The sequence below is a fragment of the Mesoplodon densirostris genome, chromosome 11 (assembly GCF_025265405.1).
Source record: "Mesoplodon densirostris isolate mMesDen1 chromosome 11, mMesDen1 primary haplotype, whole genome shotgun sequence".
In the NCBI taxonomy this organism is placed as follows: Eukaryota; Metazoa; Chordata; class Mammalia; order Artiodactyla; family Ziphiidae; genus Mesoplodon; species Mesoplodon densirostris.
This window is the reverse complement of record NC_082671.1, coordinates 73,571,292-73,597,670: the sequence shown is the minus strand read 5'-3', so window position 1 is coordinate 73,597,670 and position 26,379 is coordinate 73,571,292. Positions and strand designations below refer to the sequence as shown.

Sequence of the window (26,379 nt, the reverse complement as noted above, 5' to 3'; positions counted from 1 at the left end):
TCCTGATTCAGTCTTGGCAGGTTGTGCATTTCTAAGAATTTGTCCATTTCTTCCAGGTTGTCCATTTTATTGGCATAGAGTTGCTTATAGTAATCTCTCATGATCTTTTGTATTTCTGCAATGTCAGTTGTTACTTCTCCTTTTTCATTTCTAATTCTATTGATTTGAGTCTTCTCCCTTTTTTTCTTGATGAGTCTGGCTAATGGTTTATCAATTTTGTTTATCTTCTCAAAGAACCAGCTTTTAGTTTTATTGATCTTTGCTATCGTTTCCTTCATTTCTTTTTCATTTATTTCTGATCTGATTTTTATGATTTCTTTCCTTCTGCTAACTTTGGGATGTTTTTGTTCTTCTTTCTCTAATTGCTTTAGGTGCAAGGTTAGGTTGTTTATTCGAGATGTTTCCTGTTTCTTAAGGTGGGATTGTATTGCTATAAACTTCCCTCTTAGAACTGCTTTTGCTGCATCCCATAGGTTTTGGGTCGTCGTGTCTCCATTGTCATTTGTTTCTAGGTATTTTTTAATTTCCTCTTTGATTTCTTCACTGATCACTTCGTTATTAAGTAGTGTATTGTTTAGCCTCCATGTGTTTGTATTTTTTACAGCTCTTTTCCTGTAATTGATATCTAGTCTCATAGCATTGTGGTCGGAAAAGATACTTGATACGATTTCAATTTTCTTAAATTTACCAAGGCTTGATTTGTGACCCAAGATATGATCTATCCTGGAGAATGTTCCATGAGCACTTGAGAAAAATGTGTATTCTGTTGTTTTTGGATGGAATGTCCTATAAATATCAATTAAGTCTATCTTGTTTAATGTATCATTTAAAGCTTGTGTTTCCTTATTTATTTTCATTTTGGATGATCTGTCCATTGGTGAAAGTGGGGTGTTAAAGTACCCTACTATGATTGTGTTACTGTCGATTTCTCCTTTTATGGCTGTTAGTATTTGCCTTATGTATTGAGGTGCTCCTATGTTGGGTACGTAAATATTTACAATTGTTATATCTTCTTCTTGGATCGATCCCGTGATCATTATGTAGTGTCCTTCTTTGTCTCTTCTAATAGTCTTTATTTTAAAGTCTATTTTGCCTGATATGAGAATTGCTACTCCAGCTTTCTTTTGGTTTCCATTTGCACGGAATATCTTTTTCCATCCCCTTACTTTCAGTCTGTATGTGTCTCTAGGTCTGAAGTGTGTCTCTTGTAGACAGCATATATATGGGTCTTGTTTTTGTATCCATTCAGCCAATCTGTGTCTTTTGGTGGGAGCATTTAGTCCATTTACATTTAAGGTAATTATCGATATGTGGTGTTCCTATTCCCATTTTCTTAATTGTTTTGGGTTCGTTATTGTGGGTCTTTTCCTTCTGTTGTGTTTCTTGCCTAGAGAAGTTCCTTTAGCATTTGTTGTAAAGCTGGTTGGTGGTGCTGAACTCTCTCAGCTTTTGCTTGTCTGTAAACGTTTTAATTTCTCCATCAAATCTGAATGAGATCCTTGCTGGGTAGAGTAATCTTGGTTGCAGGTTTTTCTCCTTCATCACTTTAATTATGTCCTGCCACTCCCTTCTGGCTTGTAGAGTTTCTGCTGAGAGATCAGCTGTTATCCTGATGGGGATTCCCTTGTGTGTTATTTGTTGTTTTTGCCTTGCTGCTTTTAATATGATTTCTTTGTGTTTAATTTTTGACAGTTTGATTAATATGTGTCTTGGCGTATGTCTCCTTGGATTTATTCTGTATGGGACTCTCTGTGCCTCCTGAACTTGATTAACTATTTCCTTTCCCATATTAGGGAAGTTTTCAACTATAATCTCTTCAAATATTTTCTCAGTCCCTTTCTTTTTCTCTTCTTCTTCTGGAACCCCTATAATTCGAATGTTGGTGCGTTTAATGTTGTCCCAGAGGTCTCTGAGACTGTCCTCTGTTCTTTTCATTCTTTTTCCTTTATTTTGCTGTGCAGCAGTTATTTCCACTATTTTATCTTCCGCCTCACTTATCCGTTCTTCTGCCTCAGTTATTCTGCTATTGATCCCATCTAGAGTATTTTTCATTTCATTTATTGTGTTTTTAATCGGTGCTTGATTCATCTTTAGTTCTTCTAGGTCCTTGTTAACTGTTTCTTGCATTTTGTCTATTCTATTTCCAAGATTTTGGATCTTGGAAATAGAATCTTGTATCATCTTTACTATCATTATTCTGAATTCTTTTTCAGGTAGACTGCCTATTACCTCTTCATTTGTTAGGTCTGGTGTGTTTTTATCTTGCTCCTTCTCCTGCTGTGTGTTTTTCTGTCTTCTCATTTTGCTTATGTTACTGTGTTTGGGGTCTCCTTTTTGCAGGCTGCAGGTTCGTAGTTCCCATTGTTTTTCATGTCTGTCCCTAGTGGCTAAGGTTGGTTTAGTGGGTTGTGTAGGCTTCCTTGTGGAGGGGACTAGTGCCTGTGTTCTGGTGGATGAGGCTGGATCTTGTCTTTCTGGTGGGCAGGTCCACGTCTGGTGGTGTGTTTTGGGGTGTCTGTGGACTTTTTATGATTTTAGGCAGCCTCTCTGCTAATGGGTGGCGTTGTGTTCCTGTCTTGCTAGTTGTTTGGCATAGGGTGTCCAGCACTGTAGCTTGCTGGTCGTTGAGTGAAGCTGGGTGTTGGTGTTGAGATGGAGATCTCTGGAAGATTTTTGCCATTTGATATTATGTGGAGCTGGGAGGTCTCTTGTGGACCAGTGTCGTGAAGTTGGCTCTCCCACCTCAGAGGCACAGCACTGACTCCTGGCTCCTCAATTTGGGATGATTTGTTGTCTATTCATGTATTCCACAGATGCAGGGTACATCAAGTTGATTGTGGAGCTTTAATCTGCTGCTTCTGAGGCTGCTGGGAGAGATTTCCCTTTCTCTTTTTTGTTCCCTCAGCTCCCGGGTCTCAGCTTTGGATTTGGCCCCGCCTCTGCGTGTAGGTCGCCGGAGGGCGTCTGTTCTTCGCTCAGACAGGACAGGGTTAAAGGAGCAGCCGCTTCGGGGACTCCGGCTCACTCAGGCCGGTGGGGAGGGAGGGGCACAGAGTGCGGGTGGAGCCTGCAGCGGCAGAGGCCGGCATGACGTTGCACCAGCCCGAGGCGCGCAGTGCGTTCTCCCAGGGAAGCCGTCTCTGGATCCCGGGACCCCGGCAGTGATGGGCTGTAGAGGCTCCCGGAAGGGCGGCGTGGACAGTGACCTGCACTCGCACACTGGCCTCTTGGTGGCGGCAGCAGCAGCCCCAGCGTCCCACGCCTGTCTCTGGGCTCCGCGCTTTCAGCCGCGGCTCGCGCCCATCTGTGGGGCTCCTTTAAGCAGCGCTCTTAATCCCCTCTCCTCGTGCACCAGGAAACCAAGAGGGAAGAAATAGTCTCTTGCCTCTTCGGCAGCTCCAGAGTTTTCCCAGACTCCCTCCCGGCTAGCTGTGGCGCATTAGCCCCCTTCAGGCTGAGTTCTCGCCGCCAGCCCCGGTCCTCTCCCTGCGCTCTGACCGAAGCCCGAGCCTCAGCTTCCAGCGCCGCCCACCCCGGCGGGCGAACAGAGAAGCCTCTCGGGCTGGTAAGTGCTGGTCTGCACCGATCCTCTGTGCGGGAATCTCTCCGCTTTGCCCTTCCCAGGTACGTGGGGAGTTTCTTGCCTTTTGGGAGGTCTGAGGTCTTCTGCCAGCGTTCAGTAGGTGTTCTGTAGGAGTTTTTCCACGTGTAGCTATATTTCTGGTGTATCTGTGGGGAGGAGGATGATCTCCGCGTCTTACTCTTCCGCCATCTTCCCCGGAAGTCTAGCCTTCTATTTTTTGAATGTTGTCTACTTTTTCCATTAGATCCCTTAATATATCAATCATAGTTATTTAAAATCCTCTGAGAGATAATCCTGACATCTGTGTCATATCTGAGTCTAGTTCTGATGATTGCTTTGTCTCTTCAGATGGTTTTTCTTGCCTTTTGCCCTACCTTATAATTATAATAATAATAATTATTATTATTTTTTGGGATACGCGGGGCCTCTCACTGTTGTGGCCTCTCCCGTTGCAGAGCACAGGCTCCGGATGCGCAGGCTCAGTGGCCATGGCTCATAGGCCCAACCGCTCCGTGGCATGTGGGATCTTCCCGGACCGGGGCACGAACCCGTGTCCTCTGCATCGGCAGGTGGACTCTCAACCACTGCACCACCAGGGAAGCCCTATGTGCATATTTTTGTATATCAATTCCACCTCAGTAAAGCTTTAAAAAAAATCCAGATGCTGATTTTCTTCACTTTGAGATTTCATCTTGAAGTTTTGATTGGAGAAATTTCCTCAGGAGCTCACTTTGAGGACACAGATAGCTAGCCAGAAAGAATTAAAAATAAAGAACTCTCTCCATCGACCAAGAAAATCTTGAATGTCAAGATGTCTAGGTCATCTGAGGCAGTGCTCCCGGTGAGCACTTGCCTTGCATTTGGGGTGGTTGGGTTGATGGATATCTTCCTTCTAGAAATGTTGCCACCTCGACTTCAATGAACTAAAGCTTTAACGAACAAGGTCTTTTCACAGAAGTGTTGTGTCTCTTCAATTTAGTCTTGTTAAGTAAACCTTTCCCTTATTTTTTTCCCCAAACAAAAAAGTTAAAATAAAATACAACCAAAAAAATCCTACCCCTCCTTTTTTAATCTGGGGGAAGAAGTTGGGATAATTATAGATAGTTTCCCTTTTGTAATTATATAAATGTCATCCTTTGCTTAGACTGTCATTTTAGTGGACATTTTTATAGAAGATGTTTACATTCCTGCAGCACATTTGGAACAAATGAAGCAGCCGTTCTGCAGGGAAATGGCATTGACAGTTGCCATGGGAACTGTGTGAAGTCACAGAAAGTAGATTATCTCATAATGCATTACCCAGTGTCAGAAACAGCAGCCCGACTGAGAACAAACTACCAATTAGTGAGCGACAATTCAGGGCCAGAGAATAGGAACAAAATAGAAGGCCACCTCAGAAAGGTCATGTTCAAGCTAATTTATTGGTTACTTTGTGCTACTCAAACCAATTATTCTGATTGCTTTCCACCCATATAAATCTGTTTTAACTAGTTCAGACTTCTATATGAGGAAAATCCACAAAAATGGAATTTGACATTTTGGAGAAATGTTTAGGATTAAAAAAATTCTTTTGCTCAGTTGGTGAGGTTTTTAAGTTAATTTTTAAATCTTTTTTATTCTGAAAGTCTTTGGGAGGCAATATGCTTAATGATTAAGGGTATAGGCCCTAGCATCAAACTGCTTGGGTGTAAATTTTGGCTTTGCCTCATTAGCGTTTTGGCCTCATAGAAATGGCTTCACTTCTCCAAGCCTCAGTTTCTTCATCTGTAAAGTGGGAAAAATAATAGCTTTGCTTCTGCAATAAAGATTTCCACCTCGTGGGCTTGCTTTGAGAATTAAATGAAGTAATCTGCGCAAAAAGGCTCAGAACAAAGCCTGCTCACATTGTGTCCAATATGTGTTTAGCAGTGTTAGTCTGATGAAAATTCCCAGATTTTCTGGCAAAGAAGTTAGAAATTCAAAAAAGCTCATCCTGTTAGGGGGAAAAAAAAAAAGAAAAGAAAATCTGTGTTTATTGCAAAGTCTGACTTGAACTAGCACCAAAATCACCTGTAAAGTTTCATCAAACTGTAGATTTTAAGGCCCTACCCTGGACCTGCTGAGTCAGTATATCCTGTTATGAGGCCCAGATATGTACATTTTAAATGACTTTTCTAAGTGAGTCTGTTTCATTTTATCAAGACTAAGAATCACTTGTGCTCATTGGAATGCATTTTTCTAAATACCATTTTCTGAGTTTGATCAGCACACGTGTGTGGGGTGGTGCCATGGTGATGAAAATGTTAACATGCATCTTGGGGGACTCTTATGCAAGTTGTAGAAAAGCTGCACTTGGACAAATGCTGCTCTTCAGAGCCTCTCCAGGTCCCTTCCCCCACTCACACCTCACCTTCCCATTTGGAAGGAGGGGCTCTTATAAAGTTACCAGCTGCTTATGAGGATGGAGAGTGGAGTTTCCTTGGAAAAAACAAAGAGGTGAATGGCCTCCTTCTTGTAGCAAGCTGCTATCTTCTTTGTCTCTCCTGTAACCCAAACTGCTTCCTTTTTGGGGGCTCTACTTCCCTTACCTCTAGCTCCCTCAGAAACCAGACTGGGGCCCTGGGCTGGAAGACTCTCATGCGTGTCTTAGGCCACTTCTGCTCTAGATAAGGAAAGAAACATTCCCTTTGTATTTGTTTTCCACATTTCCCCTACTTACTGGAACTTAGAAGGTCTAGGAAGTTAGGAAGTGATGCGATGGTCTAACAACTGCCCCCCCCCAAAAAAAAGCCCGATTTGTAGCACTTGTTAATTTCTGTAGTGTAAATATTTCCACCATGGCTATTTTTAAGCTACCAAATGAAGTCACAGAATGCAGATTTGAGAAGAGAGAATGCAGAATTTGCTATTGTGAGCCATCCAAGGCAGCTCCAGTATGCTTCAGGGGCAAGACAGAGGTCCAGGTTGTGGACTTAGTGGAAATTACGACACAAAGGAATAAGCCACTTGGCTGGGTATAGTCTTGGCCTTAAGCCAGAGGGACAAATGAGGGTCCAACTGCCTGATCTGTGGCCCAGCTTTGTTCCCCAGGGTAGAAGACCACACTGGCCTGAGAAGGGCTAATGTGTTTCTTTGCAAGTGCCGACTTCAGTGAGGTGGTAGCTGCTGGCTGGAGTGCTGTGTGGAAAGGATTCTGAGACTCTATCTTGGTCAAGCAGGAATGATTACTATGACAAGTTAATGAGGCCTGAAATGAACACAGAAGAAGGGAGTGAAGTCACACGTGTTTGCCATCCATGACATTAGGATTCCATTTGTTCATTTACTCATTCGTTCAAAAAATACTGAATCCCTATTAAGTTCCAGGCACTGTTCTAGGCTGTGAGCAAATAAAGAACTTACATCCTAGTGGGAGAAAGAGAAAAAGATAATAAACAAATCCACCTGTGATATGTCAGTAGTGTACTGGGAAGAAAGCAAATAGGTTTAGGGCACAGAGAATGATGAGGTAGAGGAGGGTATTTGGGATCATGTGGTCAGGAACAGCATCTTGAGAAGGTGACATTTAAGCAGTGACCAGAAGGAAGTAAGGAGGTGAGAAACGTAGTTTCTGCAGGAAGAGAGACCCAGGCAGAGGAAACAGCAAGTGCAAAGGCCCTGTGGTAAAAGCAGTGTGGGTTTGTCCAAAGCAAGGGGGCCATTGTGGTGGAAGCTCAGTGAGTAAGGAAGACAGGGGTGGGAAACTGGTGCCACATGCTGCCTGGGGGCAAGATCATGCTCAGGTTCGTAGGGTTGGGTCCAACACCCTAATTAGTAACAAAATGAGAATTGCTTATCTGTATATTGTTCTGAAAACTAAATAGGTAATTTGCCAAGAATTCAAGGGTCTTATTCAAAATGTCTTTCTATGAGAAGCATGGATATATCTACTGGGAATTTCTCTAGCTCAGGGCCTGGCTCTGGAAGTAGGAAAAGGCAATGAGAATATAGGTGTCTAAGAGGAGTAAAAAGTACTTGTACTGTCAAAGAAGATGGATTCCAGTGATATTTCATTTTCAGGAAGGAAGGGAGCTTAACAAAGACAAATAGCTTAACAGGTTTTCAGGTTTGGGTATTTCCTATGCCAGGATGAAAACTCTGTGGTTATACATACACATAGAGGTTGGTTCAGTAGAAACATGCAAAGATTTTGGAGACTGAGAGGAGTGGGTTTCAAATCTATTTCTGCCATTTCCTTAAGTTTCCTTCAGCCAATATGTGCCGAAGGCCTATTTTCTGCCAGGTCCTGTGTGAGGCATAGGGAGATATAAAGATGAGTGAGATACTTCCCTTTCCTCAAGGAGTTTACAGTCCTTTAAGAGCTGTGTGAGTGACCTAAGGCAAGATATTTAACCCCATTGACTTCATAAGTAAAATGTAGGTAAAAATATCCACCCCTGAAGGGTAGGGGGCATTAAATGAGATGACACAGAAAAACAAAATTTAACCAGTGTCTGGAGATGCCCGGTACACGTTGGTTTCTTTGCACATCTTTCATCCCTAGTTTCATCTAACATTGTGTGGAGGTTAGGGCCACTCACAGGATGTGTTTTTCTGCCCAATCCTCTAATCTGGCCAAAATGAAAGTCAAGAGCAGCCTTGAAGGAAAAATGATTCACCAACATGCACCATGATTTAGGGAGGTGAAACTACCCTGTTGGATCCTATAATGGTAGATACATGTCATTATAAATTTTCTAAACCCATAGAATGTACAACACCAAGAGTAAGCCCCAGTGTAACATATGGGCTTTGGGTGGTCATGAGATGTGTCCGCATAGATTCAGCAGTTGTAACAAAGGTACCATCCTGGTGAGTGATGTTGATAATGGGGGAGTCTATGCAGGTGTCGGGGCATAGAGTCCATGGGAAATCCATGTATCTTCCTCTTAATTTTGCTGTGACCCTAAAACTGCTCTAAAAAAGTTGATTGAAAATGCACCATGTGGTTGGAGGGGTGCATTGGAGACTTTTTCTCATTTGATTTGCTTTATCTGAGTATAAATTCAGACGCTTGACAACCATAAATTTTACTCTGAAACTCCATTCATACATCAGTTTGTTTAGGACTTGAAATGGATTTTCCAAAGAGAAGATGTTTTAAGTGGTTTTAGGGAAACCCACAAAGGCCTATTCAATCCACATATAATTTCAGCGAAATTATGAGTTCCAGAGTTTCCCTCCAACCTCAGGCTTCCATGCATGCTCAGTTCTCAGGGGGATATTTAGCTGGGTCAGGAAGGTAGGACTGGATAGTATGGGTGGAAACCCTCTCTGCAGGAACCAGTGAGGTTATCAATAAACTGGTTATCAGTATAAAAATGTGCTAATAAACTAGATATTGCCTGCTTGTAAGCTTCAAACTTTCTTCTGTCTCTATTTTAAAGCAGACCCTCTACTTCCCCCTCATTGCTCAGTCACCCACCAGCTGATTGGATCCTGGAGAAGTAGAGGAGGTTTGGGGAGAGGGAACAGGGAGAGGAGGGGATGAAAAAAAATAGGAAAGCTATGTGTGTGTCGAAATTGAGTTATTTGTAGTGAGGTGGATGGACCTAGAGTCTGTCATACAGAGTGAAGTAAGTCAGAAAGAGAAAAACAAATACCGTATGCTAACACATATATATGGACTCTAAAAAAAAAAAAAAGGTTCTGATGAACCTAGGGGCAGGACAGGAATAAAGACGCAGACGTAGAGAATGGACTTGAGGACACGGGGAGGGGAAGGGGTAAGCTGGGACAAAGTGAGAGTGGCATGGACATATATACACTACCAAATGTAAAATAGATAGCTAGTGGGAAGCAGCTGCATAGCACAGGGAGATCAGCTCAGTGCTTTGTGACCACCTAGCGGGGTGGGATAGGGAGGGTGGGAGGGAGACGCAAGAGGGAGGGAATATGGGGATATATGTATATGTATAGCTGATTCACTTTGTTATAAAGCAGAAACTAACACGACATTGGAAGGCAATTATACTCCAGTAAAGATGTTAAAAAGAAAAAAAGATATGTGTGTGTCTGTGTGTGTGTACTTGCATTATCAAACATTAAGGAAAGCATATTTTCTTTATTTCCATCTCCTCCATATATAGAGAGAAAATGTGGTGGGTGATGGAATTTTGTTTTGCACCTCTTCCTTCTAATACCACATGTGAAAGAGCAAATTTTAGGGTCGCCTGGTCCCTGTCTACTGGAATCAGCAGATTTTCAGCTGTCTGTGTGCATGCATGCCTTTAGACGCTCTGAGCATATAATTCAGAGAAGACCAATGTCTCTACTCTAAAGCCTTTATTTATTTATTTGCACGTGACATGTTTAATTCCAAGGTGCTGAAGGCATTTTGAAAACATTAAATGATGTGTTAATCCTCTCCATATCTCTATAAAGCAGTGAAAAAGTCTTATTATAAAACATTATGAACTAAATCTGAAAAACAGACTTAACAGGAATAGGAATAGTCAAGAGGGATGAGAAGAGAAAGAAGACGCAATAGGAAGAAGAAACCTCAATGAAAAGTCTTCTGCAGTTCCCAGCCAAGTAGGGAAACCTCTGTCAAATTTTCCCTGTAGCTGGGTCCCGAGCCAGCTGTCCCACATTCCATAAGGTGATTCTGTATGTTTGTTGCCAGTTTTGCTATTTATTATCTTAGTAGATAGATAACCTTGAGTAAGGTACTTCCCTGCTTGAAAACTATATTTACATATCTGTAAAATGGGGATCACAAAAAAATCTCTATTTACCTAAGAGATTTATGGAGAAGAAATCTTGTGATGTGTTATCTATATAATCATCATCATCACCACCATCATTATCATTATCAATATCATCATCACCATCATATCATCATCATCACCTTCACCATCATCATCATCATTATCATCATCTGTAATCATTAAGCAAATCTCTCTCTTGGTCACTGCTGATAAGGGATTGTTTTGCCTCAACCAAAACTGTGTCTGGAAATTCCCCATGGTAGATTCACTGCAGAAATGCCCCCAATTATCTACCCTTCCCTATTTCTATGTCCTTAACAGTGACTTGTCAGGTCTCTCCATCTCTATTTCCTTACCTCTTGAATTTGGGCTGGTTGTGCAACTTGCTTTGGCTTATTGGATACAGAAGAAATGCTATTGTTCCAGTTTTGTGCTCAGACCTCAAATGGCCTCCCACACTTCTGTTTACTCTCTTGGAATCTTGCCTTGCTACCATGAGAACCAAGCCAGGCTAGCATGCTGGATGATGAGAGACACGTGGTCCAGGAGTCCTCATTGCCCAGCTGACAATTGTCTCACTTGGTCAGTCCTCAGCTGACTGCCAGATGACCACAGACACAAGAGTGAGGTCAAATGATACAGGCTATGCCTGGCCCAGATCAGCAGAACCACCCATCTCACCTGTAAATTTGTAAGCACTAAAACATGGTTGCTGTTTTAAGTTAGTACGTTTCGGGAATGGTTTTTTATGTAGCAATAAGTAACTGCTACAGCTCTCTTTTCAGGTTTACCCTTCATTGACTTTGCCAAAATCTTTCTTTCCTGACTTGTAAAGATTAATTCATTCTATGAATTTATTTATTTGTGGCTAACTGTGACTTGGGTCAATGAGGGGAAATGAATCAGTCAAAGTCCCAGTCATCAAAAGCATCAATCCAGTTGGGTAGGTAAAGCTATAATGGATGGTGAAAATTGTAAAGACCATAAGAGAATTATCAATAAAAAGAGGCATTCTGAGAAGAAAGAGACTATTTCTAGCCTGGGGTTGGGGCAAAATGGGAGAATTGGGGGAAGTAACATAAGGAAATTCCTCCGGTATGTCTCGAGTCATACCTGTCCTTCCATTTTTACTTTTCAATCTGACTTCTGGCCAGGTTGCAATAGCTTTTTCCAGTTCCCTTTTCTAGTTTTGTCCCCACTCCAATCCATTCTTCTGTCAGATGATTTTTCTCTGAAATGAAAGTCTGGCTATGTTACTCCCCTACTTTAAATCCTTTGGTACACATACATATGTCATCTGGAGACGACTCTAAGAAGGAGGAAAAAAGTGGGCTGAAATCACAGGTGGAAGAGCAGGCTAGGGTGAGAGGCTGACAACCTCTGAGTAAGCTGGAGCCTGCATGCTGGTACCTTCAGTGTCTATTCCAGGTTGGATTACCTAAATGCTGGTGAGTGTCTTCACTCTTCTGATTGTGCTGAGGTCTGGGCCTTCAGCCATGGAATCTGTCCGAGCAAGGAGGAAGAGAACAGCGCACGGACTTCCTAATTAAGATCTCCCAGGGCTACGATTTAAGTTGGCTTTTGTTCCCTGGCAAACACTAAAGGACAGAGAGGCAAGAGTGGCCAGTAGCTACTGGTTGGGGAATAAGGGACATTAGCAGATGGATTTGCAAAGGACAAGCCACACCCAATTAATGGAGAGTAGGGAACAACCGGAGCTTAAGCACACACACACACAAAATTTAAATCTGTGTAAGCTGGCTTTGTAGGCTGGCTAGTGGAATTTGTGCAGTGCCCCAGACGGAGGGTCAGAGAAGAAAGGGAGACGTGTCAAGAGAATCTTTTCAACAATTTTCCCCCCTTCTTCTTTACCTTTCTGAAGAATAAACTGATTTTTCAACCAGCCTAATTTGGGTAACATAATAAATAGTGCTTAAGGTAGAAGGTGTTTAGGGGTTAAAAACACAAACTTATTTAGATATTAGGTGTACCTGGATTTAAGTAATTGATCCACTATTTGCTTCCCATATAACCTTGGGCAAGTTACTTAATTTCCATTTGTGGATGGCAGCCATAGCGTTGGGCAATGCATAGACCTCCTGGCTATTCATGCTGCCTGGACTCTCATCCTCTCGTCTGAAAATGGGGACAATTTTTTCCTCATGGGGATCTTGGGAGAGTTAAGCAGGTTACTGTGCATAGATTGCTTAGCTTGGACGCTGACACAAAATAGACATGCAATAACTATTGGTTATTAATATGACTATGGGCGAGGGATTTTAAAGGCTTATTGAGTTTAATCCCCATAACCATCCTATGAGGCAGATCTTTCCCAAGTTCCCATAGCTAGTAATGGAAACATCTTGGATTTAATTTAGGCAGTTTAACTCTAGAGCCTGTGCTCTTAACTAGTGTACTTTGAATTACATGTACATTTTTCTTCTTCTCTCTCTCCTTCACTGTCTATTATCTATCTACCATAGTATCTATCTACCTGCATCATCATCATCATTGCCATCATCATTTCTATTATTTGTCTGCCTTTCTCTATCAATCATCTATCTTTCTACTATCTGTCGACACACTCTGTGCCCATATTTGTGTACATATAGTTAGCCCAATAATACAGAGAACAAAACAGAGGCTCAGCAAACCTAACAGACCCCAGATAACAGAGCTGACTTTCTAGTCTAAAACTGTCTGACTCCAAAACCTGTACTGGGATTTTTTTTTTTTAACTACATCAAGATTATGAATAAAGTAGCCAGCGAGTCTTTTTTTAGTACAGTCATTTTAAACTTTACTGGGAAGAAAGGAAAAATATAAAAATGTCAGCTATCTCCCTCAACTATTTGCTCCTAGCAAATAAGGAAGCATATTTTAATAAGAGGTATTGGAGCTGACGTTTTGGAGATGGAGAGTACGTATTTTTAGGAATGAGGACGGTACACATATCACTCACACACTGTCAAAGGCTTGGTAGCCTTCTTGTCTGGCTGTGCGGTTCTTCCAGGCACAAACACAAGTACTACTGTTTTCAAGACAACAAGCTAGCCTGGAGACAAGTGGCACCCAGGAAAAGTGAGACATGCCCTGAACATCTGTATATAGAGACACTCTATGGCACTGACACAGTTATCTGCAGTAACAGAGGAGAGTTGGCAGCGTACAGGGTCCAAAAGAGCAGGCAACCCCCAAATCATAACTTTTGAGCTTTGGAATGCATGAATTCATTGGGATAATCTTGCATCTGATTAACTTTCCTAATTAGGCTTGCCGTAAACCAGCATGACCTCGTTAGCCTCTATCCCAGAATATATAAACCCCTCTTCAGATGTTCCCAATAACTGGGGAGATGACCCCTGGTTGGCACCCTTTCCCACCTTTGTGTCAGTTGATCCGACTCATTGCCTTTCTCCTGAAAGCTACCTGCTTCACTGCACCCCGCTGCTCTCAACAGATGACCTTATTCTAACCCCACCAAGAAAATGGAGACATGCTGCCATGACTTCTTTCAACTTCCCTCACATCCATCTCTGAAAAAGAATATATAAGCAAACACATGTCAGTGCTTTCCTGGAAGCCCCCAGTTTCAATAATTCTGTTTTGTTCTTCCAGTAAACTTTAGAAATAACTGGAAATGGCAATATTTTTGAATCCGAAGTAAATCTCTCTAGACTGCCTCTGTTTGACCCAAAGTGACACAAATTGCTCTGTGTTCAGATATTTGGTTAAAAAATATGAGCACTCGCCCCAGTTTATTCCTTTTCTTCGTGCTCAGAGGAAGAAGTGGTCCCCACTCCTTTCCACATAAATCCTCCTCATGGGTCCTGGGTCCAGTTCCCTTCTAGGAGGCAATGCTATTGCTTTTCCCCCCTCTACTTTCAAGCTCTTCTTTTTTACTGGTTTCTTCCGGTAACCTTCAAACATACTGTGAAACTTGGGCAAAATACATAGCAAAATAAAAGCAAAGACAAAACAAGCCGAAAACTTCCCAGAACTCAACCTTCCCCTCAAGCTTCTCCCTGATTTCTTCTTTTCCTCAATTACTATTATTATCTTTATCTTTCCCTCATTATCCATCCTGCAGCGGTCTTGTTCTTGCTCTGGCTCTCTTTCCATTGAAAGCACACTTTGTAAGGAGGCCAATAACGTCCATCAAAACACTTCTTCACACTGTATTGCTATATTTCGATGTCTATTTTCTCCCACTGCCCTGTCCTTTGAGATCCAGGAGACTTACTAATCCTGTGTTGTAGCCTTCAACACAGGGCCTAGCACATTGTAACTTCTCAACTAACGTTTATATTAAACTGATAAGAGCAGATACTACACTTGGTCTTAGCCAAAAGTCTGAGAAGCAATCAACTAACATTTATAGAGTGAACGAGCTCTGCCCAACCCAATGGATCCTTTTCACTGTCCCTCTAGCAGTCTTCTCAGATGCCTTTGCTGCCGCTCACTGGCCATCCTTCTTGAAATTCTCTCACACTCTGGATTCTAGAATGCAACTTCTCTTTTCCTATTCTCACCTCAACCTGCTCCTAGAAGGAAAGGATAGGGTATTGTTCTTTCTTGTATCCCCAGTGTCTTACACGGGGGTCACAGTAAATTGACCGGATTGGAATGGGTGAATTACACTGGATATGTAAGAATTTTCTGTACTCTGCTTTCATTCCAAGGAAGGTATTACCTAAATAGATTTTTTAAAATAAAGTTATTTATTTACTTATTTATTTTTGGCTGCGTTGGGTCTCCGTTGCTGCGTGCGGGCTTTCTCTAGTTGTGGTGAGCGGGGACTGCTCTTCCTTGTGGTGTGCGGGCTTCTCATTGCGGTGGCTTCTCTTGTTGCAGAGCACAGGCTCTAGGCTCGTGGGCTTCAGTAGTTGTAGCATGCGGGCTTCAGTAGTTGTGGCTCACGGGCTCTAGAGTGCAGGCTCAGTAGTTGTGACACATGGGCTTAGTTACTCCGCGGCATGTGGGATCTTCCCGGACCAGGGCTCGAACCCATATCCCCTGCATTGGCAGGTGGATTCTTAACCACTGTGCCACCAGGGAAGTCCCCCTAAATAGCTTTTTAATTCTGAGAAATCTCAGATCTCTCTAGTATGTGGTAGCTTGAACTCTGCCTTATTTATATCCATGTATCATAAGACTTCTACTGCAAATAAGTATGGAATACTCTCCGTATTTAACATTTTTTTTGAAATAAGTAGCCTAGAGAAGTTTTAAATCTAATTTCCGATGGAAGGTCAAGTATGCCTGATCTCTTTTGCAAGAAGAAGCAATAAACGTGGCCAGTGCTACCTGTAAGATGAGTGGTTAATATTAAGTTAAAAGCTAGATTTATGGCCCCAAAGACTATGGGATAGATTGATTACAAAAGCTGCCTCAATTATTTAATGCCTCCTGTAACCTTGCCCTTTGCAATGTGGTTTTTCAGGGACATACCTCCACCCCCTAGAATCTTGACTGGCTTTATGACCTTCTTTATCCAACTGAATGTGGTGGCAGTGACTGTGTTCCAATTTCCAATTTTAGGGTAGGGCTCAAGAAGTCTGGCAGATTTCTACTTCACCTCTTAGAACTCCACTGTCTCCATGTGAACGAAGCTGGGCTAGCCCATTGGAGAAGGAGAGATCACGTGAGGCAGATATGAATCACTGCAGTGGAGACCACTCTAGCCAGCCCCCAGACGACTGACTAGCTGACTACAGACATATGAACTAGCCCAGAAAGATCAGCCCAGCAGCACCACCCAGGGGACCCACAGATTTATGAGCTAAATAAATGATTGCCATTGTAAGATACTCTATTTTGGGATGGTTAGCATATCCAGACAAAGAAAAGGACTGAGTCAAAAATGTCTGATTGTTGTGTCTGACTATCTTAATGATGCAATGACAATTGTCTGACTGAGCTAATTGGTTGTCTTGATTGATTTTTTTAAAAAACGGCTTTATTGAGAGGTAATTTATATAGCATACAACTCATCTATTTAAAGTGTATAATTTAATGTTTTCTTCTAGTGTATTCAGAACTGTATAATCATCACCAAATCAATTTTAGAATATTTTTATAGCCCTGCAAAGAAACCCTGTACCTACTAGCAATCATTCCCAACTTCCCGTAACTCCCTCCCCCAATCCCTAGGCAACCACTAATTTGCTTCTATCTGTATAGATTTGACTGTTATGAAAATATTGTATAAATAGAATCATACGATATGTGATCTTTTGTGACTTGTCACTTAGCATAATGTTTTCAAGGTTCATCCATGCTATAGCATCTGTCAGCACTTCATTTCTTTTTATTACCAAATAATATTTCATTATATAGATATACCACATTTTATCTATCCATTCATCATTTGATGGATATTTGGATTGTTTCTACTTTTTGGCTATTATAATTAGTACTGCTGTGACCATTTGCATACAGGTTTCTGTACGGACATATGCTTTCATTTCCTTTGTGTGTGTAACTGGGAGTGGATTTGTTTGGTCATATTTTAACTCTATGCTTAATCTTTTGAAGAACTGCTAGACTGTTTTCCACAGTGGCTGCACTGCTTTTCTTTCCCACCAGCAGTGTATGAGGGCTCAAATTTCTCCACATCAACACTTGTTATTATCTATGTTCTTGATTGTAGCTGTCCTAATGGTTATGAAGTGATATCTTATTATGGTTTTAATCAGCTATTCCCTGATTGCTAATGGCATTATCTTTCCATGTGTTTATTGTGTCCATTTGTATTTCTTCTCTGGAGAAATGTCTATTCAGATCCTTTGCCCACTTTCAATTGGGTTGTCTTTTTATTATTGAGTTATATCTTGATTAATGTTTTCCATGTGATTAATGTTTTCCATGTGAAAAGCTAACATTTCAGTTGAAATTTAATTACCCAGTATCTTTAAGAATACCTTGATTTAGTTTTGTGGTTCCCAACATGACTGGCCATCAGATATATTTTGGGAGGCCTTTTAAAAACAGAACATCTTGGGTCCTACCCTTGGATATAGGAGGGATAGGGAAAGTTTAGGAATTTGTATTTAAACCAAATTATGCAGGAGATATGACTAATCAGCCAAATTTAGAATCCTTACCCTGGCTTATATATTCCTAGGTGAAGTAATGTTGAGAAATAAGGGAACTTACTTAGATATTTCAGGTCAATATCAGGGGAAAATAAAGGCTTCCAAATCTTGTACCTGGTGTATTCTTTTCAACATGTAGGAAGGTTTAATAAACGCTGTGTTTGGATAGCAGCAATGGGCAAAGGATGTAAAGGTTCAGCTGTTAACACTTTATTAACTGCTTTTGAAAATCACAGACTCTACCTTCTGTAGATCATAACTCACAGGCCCCAGAGGGTAAACGAACAAGGACTTAAAGGAAAAAACAAGTACTTATTGTCCCCTGCTATGTTCAATAGCAGTCGTCCGAATATACCCCTAGCTGGGAGATGTGGAGGGGAGCAGAGGGAGGAAGGTATTGAGTAGATTGTGGAGGGAACAGTTATGCTAGATGGAAAGCGATGGAATGTACTGGAGCATGTGAAGTCAAGGCACCAGTCAAGCACCATTAGCTTCCACATTCCATATTCATATTCTGGGAGGAAAGCTCTGTCAGAGTCCCTAAGTTCGAGAAGGGTTGAGAAGGACTCCAACTTTGGGGTTGGGTACTATTACTTGCAAGTAATAAATATGCTTATTATTTTCACTTTGCAAAAATTCTTTTCAAAGATATTTGTAGCAAAGTTAATTATGTAGTGAGTTCCTTTAAAAGCAGGCTTTAAATTTGTATGTAAGCTGTGGTTATAATCTGTTTAATAAGGATAGAAAAAAGCCTAGAAGGAAGCAAACCAAAAGATTAACATTCTGTACATTCCAATTTCCCCCAAATGAATATAAACTGTTTTTTTTTTAAATTAGCAAATTTCTCTTTTGAGGTAGGTAATACATTTAGATTTAAGAGCACAGAATCATAAACCAGTCTGCCTGGATTTAAATTCTAGCTCTGCTTATTATCTGTGTGCAACTGGGAAAATTAGTACCCTCTTCTGTGTCTTAGTCTCATCATTTTTTTTTTTTTTTTTTTTTTTTTTTTTTTTTTTTTGCGGTATGCGGGCCTCTCACTGTTGTGGCCTCTCCCGTTGCGGAGCACAGGCTCCGGACGCGCAGGCTCCGGACGCGCAGGCTCAGCGGCCATGGCTCACGGGCCCAGCCGCTCCGCGGCATATGGGATCCTCCCAGACCGGGGCACGAACCCGTATCCCCTGCATCGGCAGGCGGACTCTCAACCACTTGCGCCACCAGGGAGGCCCTCATCATTCTTAAGATGAGCATAATAGTAGGACATTCCTTGTAGAGGTGATATGAGGACTGAATGAGTTAAACTATTTAGAGTGTTTCCCACATGAACCTGGCACTTAGTACATACTATAGAAGTGTTTGATGTTATTATTGTGCTGGTTTTAACTTTGTTGATTTTGGACTGATTCATTCATTTATTCATTCAAATATTCATTGAGCATCTTCCATGTGCCAAGGTCCATGCTACTAGGCATTAATAGTACAGAGATAAGTAGGTAGGGGTACTTGTTATCAAGCTCATGGATGTTCCAATAGAAAACCACTGTCGTATTCTCCTTCACTTTGGTGGCATGTTCACAGCTCCAGGCTTGTGACAAGTCTCGAGGACCCACAGGGCTTGGGTTGTGCCCATTTTCTTTCTTTTTATTTTTTTAAATTTTTTTTTTAAACCCACATTTGTTTATTTATTTATTTTTGGCTATGTTGGTTCTTCACTTCTGTGCAAGGGCTTTCTCTAGTTGTGGCAAGCGGGGGGTCACTCTTCATCGCGGTGCGCGGGCCTCTCACTATCGAGGCCTCTTTTGTTGCTGGAGCACAGGCTCCAGATGCGCAGGCTCAGTAGCTGTGGCTCACAGGCCCAGTCGTTCCGCGGCATGTGGGATCTTCCCAGACCAGGGCTCGAGCCCGTGTCCCCTGCATTAGCAGGCAGATTCTCAACCACTGCGCCACCAGGGAAGCCCGTGCCCATTTTCTGAATACCACTTTCTTCTGTTTCTATTCCTCGTTGTTCACTTACATTAGTGCCTTCCATTCATTGTTTGCTTATCACACGGCATGCCATGCACCATGCTGAGTGTTTTCTAGGCATCATGGTATTTAAGACTTACCTTTGCCCTTTAGGGTTAATTTTGTGACTTCCATTCTACAAATGAGGAAAACACATTTCTGAAAAGTCAAGTCATTTGGCTGTCATTTGCTACTGTGATCTCAAAGCAGATGCTTCTAATGACTACATGATTTTTCCTAAGTTCCAGTTTATATCTCTTGGAACAAGCATTTTCATCAACCTCTCTAGCCATATTATCTAGTGGATGTGCTATTGAGTTTTGTATGGAACTAAGCTTGGAAAGGAGGATGTGAAGTTTGAGGCAATGTCTGAGTCAGAAGAAAGCATTCACCAAATGACCCCTGAGATTGCAGTCACAGACATGGAGTTAAACTTCTCCACTCGCAGAATCAATTCTTGATAAACCGCAGTCTTACTTCTTTCAAACCCTTCCCATCCCTTAAACTCCAAAGTAATAATCCATTCAGATAAAACCCACTATTCTTCAAGGAAGAAGGCAGAACATTCCTTTTTTTTTAAGAAGATGTTGGGGGTAGGAGTCTAGTTATTTATTTATTTATTTTTGCTGTGTTGGGTCTTCGTTTCTGTGCGAGGGCTTTCTCTAGCTGTGGCAAGCGGGGGCCACTCTTCATCGCGGTGTGCGGGCCTCTCACTATCGCGGCCTCTCTTGTTGTGGAGCACAGGCTCCAGAAGCGCAGGCTCAGTAGTTGTGGCTCACGGGCCTAGTTGCTCCGCGGCATGTGGGATCCTCCCAGACCAGGGCTCGAACCTGTGTCCCCTGCATTAGCAGGCAGATTCTCAACCACTGCGCCACCAGGGAAGACCAGAACATTCCTTTTTGTAGGAAGCATGTGCTAGGGCTTTTTGAAGAGAGATGGCCCTTTAGAGCAATCTCAGATTGAATTTACTCCACACTGGGAGATAAATGTCATTTCTTATGTTGATGACAAACCCTAGCCAGACTACTGTTCCCAGCCAATTCACTCTCCCTGTGCTTTGGAAGATTGCTGTGTGCCTCTCTAGATTCAAGAACACACAGAGTTACTGCCACAGCCTGAGTGGGGTTTTTTAGAAGAGGAAATGGATCTTTCTTTTGTGGTTTGTTGAATTTAAGTTTGGACGTGGTAATGAAGAAGAGCTGCTGTTTGCTGCTCTATCTCAGTGCATTTGGTACATATGTTTAATACCTGTAGAGGTCTTTAATACCCTACATGATATGTGCTATATTTTGGCTATCATTATTGCCATGGAAATTGTTTGGAAACTGTAAGGTAACAAACAAACAAAAAAAGGACTTTGATTCACATAGTTGATTCCACATTCTTTTTCTTTGGCCCTCTTATACATTAATTATCAAGGTCATTTGACATTGTCTTTCTGCCTTTTTGTAAGTTCTGAAGAGCAGAACCCCTAATTCTCTGCACTTCTTAACTTGGTCTGAGCCCCTGTGAAAATTATACCATAGTAGGAATTAACTTTTATCATTTCTCTCTCCTGTACTTGTCCATCCATACCAAGGTTAATTCTTCTGTTTGTCATTCTTGTTGATTTGGAAAGTGGTCTGGCATGAGCTGGTAAACATTTAAGGTTTTAGATTTATAGTAGGACTTGATTAAGAGTATGTTTATAGTGGACTTTCAGGTGTTATGACAGGTCAGGAAGAAGATATTATGGTTCAAACTTCATTTGGAGTTTAAAAAAAAGGTTGAAGATTGGGCTTAACCATCTATGGTGATTGAAAGTTGTTTTAGTGAATCAAATTTGAAAATGTTAAGTATGATGTCTGTAAAATCAGTAGTGATCATTTTTTCAGTTTATGGTAAGTTAAAGTTCCAAGGTTTCTGGAGTCCTTGGTGGGAGGACTCCACTTGGTGGAGTGAGGTGGGAAGGGAAAGTGTCTGCTGAGTCTTGGGTATCTACCAAATCAATCCCAGGTTTCCAGGGCCAATGTTAGTGTTAGGAAAATAAAGACATCCTTCGTATCTTATTCCAGTAATAGAACTGAAGACCAAAGTCATTCTAGCTCTAGAAGCAGGAGAGCAGGTTGAAGAGAGAGAAGTGAGAAGAACTGAAGCTTAACCTAGTGACTATTTCCTGTTTTATCACCTTTAAGAGAGACACATTTGTTTCTTCTCTCAAATATCCTTCTGAAAAATAATAGGTTTATGTAGTGAGGCTATGTTACCAGCCCAAGATTCCATAGCTAGTGGTTGACAGGGCTGAGTTTAAATCCAGGCAATCTTGCAATTGAGATATAGTGTTGAGATTAGGAGGAAATTATCCTAATAAGGTAACACACCTAGATAAATGGTGGACATACTCATTACTGTAAATGCATTTAATAAGACACATTTTCTGATGTTCCAGATAATATCATGGAGACATTTAATTCCACATAGAAAATGTTAGAGCTGGATAGATACCCAATTACTTCATTTCATAGATTAAAAACAAAGTGAAGAAAAAGGGAAGTGATCTACAGCAGGGGTCCCCAATCCTGGAGCCGTGGACTGGCACCGGTCCGTGGCCTGTTAGGAACGGGACCACACAGCAGGAGGTGAGGGCGGGCCAGTGAGCGAAGCTTCGTCTATATTTATAGCCGCTCCCCATCACTCGCTCCCCACCACTCGCATGACCTCCTGAGCTCTGCCTCCTGTCAGATCAGTGGTAACGTTAGATTCTCATAGGAGCGCGACCCCTGCCGTGAACTGCACATGCGAGGGACCTAGGTTGCCCACTCCTTCTGAGAATCTAATGCCTGATGATCTGAGGTGGAGCTGAGGCGGAGATGCTAGCGCTGGGGAGCGGCTGCAAATACAGGTTATCCTTAGCAGAGAAGTTTGACTGCACAGAGACCATAATAAATCCATTGCTTGCAGGCTCCTGTCAAAACCCTATCAGTGAGTGGCAAGTGAAAACAAGCTCAGGGCTCCCACTGATTCTGCATTATGGTGAGCTGTATAATTATTTCATTATACATTACAATGTAATAATAATAAAGTGCACAATAAATGTCATACGTTTGAACCATCCCCAAACCATTCCCACCAGTTCGTGGAAAAATTGTCTTCCACAAAACCGGTCCCTGGTGCCAAAAAGATTGGAGACCACTGCTCTCCAGAAGCTCCCCCTCTCCCCTACCCCTATGAATAAGATGCAGAAATAGAAATTTCCTATCTTCTCATGCAGTGGACCTTCTTCTACTCAAAATGTGACCCACAGGGTTTCCAGAGGCAAACACAGGAAATTATTTAAACGTAATTCTGAAGCTCAAAGTGAGACAGGCTGGCACCTGGGACCCTTTGCTGCAGTGCTGCAATGCTTGTACCTGGACAAACGTCTCCTTGAGCAACAAAATACAAAGAAACCATAAGGGACTAAAAATAACTGCATGCATGTGCAGTTGGGGTAAATTCTGGATAACAAGATACAAAGAGACCAGAAAGCCCAACTGCCACTTCTGAAGAGCCAGGAGCAAAAGCACGGTACTGCATACTCCCCTGCACACAACACCACCAATGGGGTGGGCAAAACACCTAAGCCACCCCTCAGACCCGACCCCTGGACACACCCCTACCCTCACCCCATGTAAGGAACCAACTTGCCCCCCTCCGCCCACCCCCAGGGACCCAGCAAGCAAGAGGACCTGTTGTTTGTCCTCATTCCCCCCTGCTGCAGCAGGGGGCCCAGTAAAGCCTTGACTGAATTTCTTGTCTGGCCTCTGATCAATTTCTATTTATTGAAAAGGCCAAGAACACTTGTAGGTAACAAAAGTATTGATATTTTCGAATATGTGTACTACAAATGTCCTTGGATATGAAGTTGGGGTAACTTACTTGGGAAAATATTGAGGACTTGACATAATGCTTCTTTATGGAATGTGAAGAAAAAATATGAGTCACATTTTGTCTAAAACAGAACTGAGCTGTGTTATATCCAAACCTACCATCCATTCATCTATCCATCCTCTGAATTCCTTTCTTTCCCTTTCCCTCTACATCCAACCAGTTCTCAAGTTCTATATTACAGTTTTCACCTCTTTAAGATCTTATGCATCTACTTTCTTTCCTCCATTACCACTGCTTCCACCCACAGCTCCCAGTGCTGTCCCAGTTCAGGGCAACACCTCCCTTCCCTCTGATCATCTGCCACATCCTAACTGGTCTCCTTCCCTGAATATCCTGCAAGTGTGCTGGTATGATTCCCTGCTTAAAATCCTTCTAGACTTCACCAGAGATTCCAAGATAACGCTGCTTTCCTTTGTTTAGCACAGCAGGCTCTTCATGATCTCCCCACCCAACTTCTTTCTTTCTTTCTTTCTTTTTTTTTGTGGTACGCGGGCCTCTCACTGCTGTGGCCTCTCCCATTGTGGAGCACAGGCTCCGGACCCACAGGCTCAGCGGCCATGGCTCACGGGCCCAGCCGCTCCGCGACATGTGGGATCTTCCCGGACCGGGGCACGAACCCGCGCCCCCTGCATCGGCAGGCGGACTCTCAACCACTGTGCCACCAGGGAAGCCCCACCCAACTTCTTTATTTCCTCTCACTGTCCCTGCCTTCCCCTCCATCTCTTCCCATCAATTTAGAACATGCCCGATACACCTGTGCTATCAATAAATGTTTGCTGAATGGGTGAATGGACAGCCACACCAACCCGCTTGCCCTTCCCTGAACGTGTCATTTTCTCTCGGTTTTCTAAGTATGCTCACTAACCCATCCCTTACAATATGCTCTTCCCAGTACCTGAAGTTCAATCCCCAATAAACGCTTACTGATCTTTTAAATCTCAGGTCCAACATAATCTCCTGTGACCCCCTCTGTCTTCTCTCCGCTTTAATCTACACTAGATTAGACCCCTCTGTTTTTCCAACCACCAATGATCCACAGCAGCAACCCCTCTATAAACTGGCCCAGTCTCCTCATTTTACAGATGAGGAAGCCAAGGCTCAGAGCAGGGAAGGGATTAGCCCATAAACATATTTGGTGAGAAGCAGACTCAGGTCTTAAACTCACGTCTCCTAAAGCCCAGTGCATTTCACCAGTGCACAGGACCTCTCTGTAGTGTTGCTGATTTTCATAGTAGTTGGTAAAATTCTTCTCTCATGTGGTAGCTGTGTGACTTTGGGAAAGATGCTTCATCTCTCTGAGCCTCCCTCTCTGCATTGGAGACTGCATACAATAAGGCTGTTTATACAAAGTTTTATTGTGAGAATTAATTGAGAGAATTTGTGTAAAGTGTTTAGTACACTTGTTGGCACATGTATGAGTCTGTCATACTGCACAACTCCAGGGTTTTCTTTCCCATTGTATTCTTAGACCATTGTCCTGTTCAATAAACATCACTTATTATCATTGTTTTTATTTTCAAAGAGATGCTCTGACTCCCATTTTGCCTTCTTGCCTGCTTTTTTCCCCCTGTGGCTTCTTGTTTCCCATATAAGGAAGTGAAGACTTGTGAGCTGGTAGAGCTCTTTAAGACTTTCCACCCCTGAGTTCTGACCAGCAGGTTGGTGAGATCACCAATCAAACCAGTGTCTCTACCCTTGGGTTACTCAGCAAAACTGATTTGGACTTTCTAACCCATATGTATTCCCTGTATATCTTCAGATTGGAAAAGTAAGTGGAAATTCAGTAACCCTGAACTAATGAAAGAAATAGTGTCGGGTGACTTTCAAATTTAAAGGGCAAATGCCATTTTGGAGAAAGGTCTCTTTGTAAGGTTGTTCTTTCATTCAGAACAGCATGCAGGTCCAATCATCCGGAAAGTCAATAGAGAAGTATTTGGGTGTGAGGGTGACCATCCTTAGATTATGGGGGTTATTAAGCATTTGTGCTTTAGAATTAGACAATATTATAGCCTTGAATCCAAAATGAGTTTTGAATGGGAAGCAGGGGCTGTGATGATTAGCTGTTCAAGTTGGAAAGCACATGCTCTCAGACTGGACATGTGTTCAATCCTGATTCCCCACTTTCTGCTTGTATCATGTTGACCAAATTAGTCTCCCCCAGCCTCAGGGTCCTCATCCAAAAAATGGTGATATTAACAATACCTACATCAGAGGATTCTTCATTCATTTATAGAAAATTTACTGAGTACATACTATGTGCCTATCCTAGGCATTTGGGTGACATCATTGAACAAAACAATATGTTGAATCAAATGAGATCATGTAAGGCAAACACTTCACTCAAAACCCTTCCCTCAGCCCCTTGCATGCCATAAAGTGTTCATCAAATGACAGATATTTGTATTACGTTTTCTTATTCACTAAACAGAACTGTGACGTACACTCTGTTTTGAAGACTGTCCCTTGCCCATGGGTGACATGTAGAATCTCTGTAACTTTGATATTGGCCTGATCCATTGAACTAGGATATGGGGGAAGGGGGAGGGGGAATCCAGGCACTAAAGTGCTGAGCGGAGGGTCACACGATATCAAAAGCTTTCAAGGGGGTGACAGAAGGATGTCTCCTGAGTCACCCTTATCTGAATTAAAGATGAAGTTCTCAGTGGCAGGCTTATGTCTTCCATTTCTCACTATCATGTTTTCCATACTCATTTTACAGACTGTGTTGGGAGAGGGCTGAAATGGGACCAGAAACAGTGTGCAGAAGGGAGTTTTTCTTATTCTTTTTTATCAACCTTGTTCAAAATGTCCACTGTCTTGACTATAGGCTGGGAATGTAAATTCTACAATTTGTCTATTTCCATGATACCTTGATGAAGACAAGTTTCTCCAGGTCCCTAAGGCCAGTGTTCCTGTGAAGGCAACCCTGGTGCCAGAGATAGATAGCCTTAAACACACCAAACGTGCATCTTGGAATCACGCTGCAAGACGATGGAAAGGAGAACTCATAGCGAACGTGTTCCATGTACCAGTGTGTTAGAGGCTGGGATAGAAGGGC

At 42.2% G+C, this 26,379-nt stretch overlaps 1 pseudogene; it reads right to left on the bottom strand.

Moving 5' to 3' along the window:
• Window positions 1-14,561: 14,561 nt before the first annotated feature.
• Window positions 14,562-14,676, bottom strand: LOC132499703 (U2 spliceosomal RNA; annotated as a pseudogene).
• Window positions 14,677-26,379: the final 11,703 nt, after the last annotated feature.